Consider the following 2,190-nt stretch of genomic DNA (forward strand, 5'->3'; position numbering starts at 1 on the left):
GGTAGGTCCACCAGTTCCCTTTCCCACTCTTGGTTGGAACTGACCTCGTTTTCTGCTGTTAGCCCACTCCAAATTGTAAGAGAATTTGTTCAGACCCTTGGTTAGCATTTAAAAACCTACATGTACCTCGGATAAAGAGCGCAGAGGTACTGACTGGGTCTGGTTTACCTTCTTCCTATCAGTTGCCTTGGTTGTGGTTCTTTTACACAGGCACAGAAAAGTTAATAGACAAAAGGACGTAACCCATCCCTTTTGGTTTGCTAAATGCCCAGTCCTCGTTCCTCGCTCCTCGCTCCTTTGTGGATTCCAATGGGATTTCTGGAAAACTACACAAAACTCTGTCTTTAAAAAAGCCGTTGGCTTTTTTTTTTTTTTTTTTGCTCTGATGCTAGCTATATTTTATGTCTTCATCCTTTGAATTGCATACAAGCTCAAAGAAACTAGTACTATTTATGACGTTGGGAGAATCAAATGATGCAGCGTATGCAATGAACCTAATGTTGTGCTCGTTATTAGCTGTTATCATAACCAAAATTTACCATTTTGGAGGGAAAAAGAATAATGGATTACATTTGATGGTTTGTATGACAGCTATTTTTATGTTTTGGGCAGTTTCAACTCATGTGCAGTTTATTTCTTTTTTCCCTCAGTTCTCCCTCCCTCCATTCCTCCCCCAACCCCTTACAACAGGGTGTAGTAATACAGACGAACAGGAGGGGGCAGCATACCGTTGCACTAACAGCTCAGCCCATAGGACTTGACTAGTACCAAGGAAAAGTGAAAAGTCCACCCTCTAATACAACCTGATATTCTATGGGAGGGAAGCACTCTGGGAAGTTACTCTGAAGGACAGTGGCTGCATTGCCCCCACGCACGTCTGCCTTAAGGAGGGCGGAGACCGTCTCCTCAGTTCTCACGGATACCCTTCGCACTTGCGGCGAGCAGTTTTCCTCAGCTGAGAGGCTACAGCTGGTAGCCTTCCTTTGGAAGTGCTGTCTTAGAACGTGCTTTAATAGAATGTCTTGTTTCTGGGGCACCCAGGAGAGTTCCGAACCTAGGGAGTTCCTTGCAACATCTGCTGAGCTTCTGTTCAAGTGTAACTGTGTGTACTCCCCGAGTCCCTCGAAGCTAGAGGCTGTACACGCATCATGTTTATGTCTCCCTAGTTTACCACAGTGTATCCTAGTGAGGCAGGGCTACGCCGCACCAAGGGCAGGAGCTGGGAGAAGAGGGACAGTTAGGGTCGCGATGTTCGGGAACAGTAGCGCTCTCCTGTTGTGCCCCGCCTACAGAACTGTCTTGAGTAACCTCTTTCTTTTCTCAGTTTAAAATTTTCATGGTTTTGAGCATCCAACACACGGGGTACTATATTTACATTGTCCCCACCTCCCCACTTCCACCTCCAACTTCTCCCTTGTTCCCACCTCGTCTCTTGAATTCACTACCTCCTCTCCTATAGTTCCTGTTATATATAAACACACACTTGCAGGCACAAGCATGCATGTGCTCATACACACCCACACAGCCTACTGAGTCCATTTAGTGTTGCTTGTATGTACATGTGTTTGGGGCTGACCACTTAGGAATGGATAACATATCAAGGTCCCTGGAGAAAACTGATTCTTCCCCCCCCCCCCAAAAGCAGCCACTGACTGCCTGTGGCTCATTGTTTAAGGATGGAGGCCTATGAAACGTCCCCTATTTACATTGCCATGTCAACTGGGGTTGTCATTGTGCAGGTCTTGTTTTGGCAACTATATTGTTGAGATTTCAGGGATGCAACAACCCTGTCATGTCTAGAAGACACCGTCTCACAGGTAGCATTGTTTAAGAATATTTAACCATGTAAGGCTGTGTTGCATTTGTTTGTGCTGTGAAATATCACTTTAACTGTGGAAAGGTGTGCTACATTTGTCTCTGCTGCCTTTTTAATTATGTAAAGATGTGCTGCTTTTGCTTAGACTTCATTTGTTTAACTATGTAAAATGTGTTGCTGTTTCACCGTGCCTTTCTGAGGCACCTGATTGGTCTAATGAAAAGCTGAATGGCCAATAGCTAGGTAGGAGATGAATAGGCACGGTTGGCAAGCAGAGAGAATAAGTAGGAAGAGAAATCTAGGGGAGAGAGAGGGAGGGACAGAGAGAGAGAGGGAGAGAAGGAGAGAGAAAGAAAGGGAGGGGGAGGGAGGGA

The sequence above is a fragment of the Microtus ochrogaster genome, chromosome 1 (assembly GCF_000317375.1).
Source record: "Microtus ochrogaster isolate Prairie Vole_2 chromosome 1, MicOch1.0, whole genome shotgun sequence".
Classification (NCBI taxonomy): Eukaryota; Metazoa; Chordata; class Mammalia; order Rodentia; family Cricetidae; genus Microtus; species Microtus ochrogaster.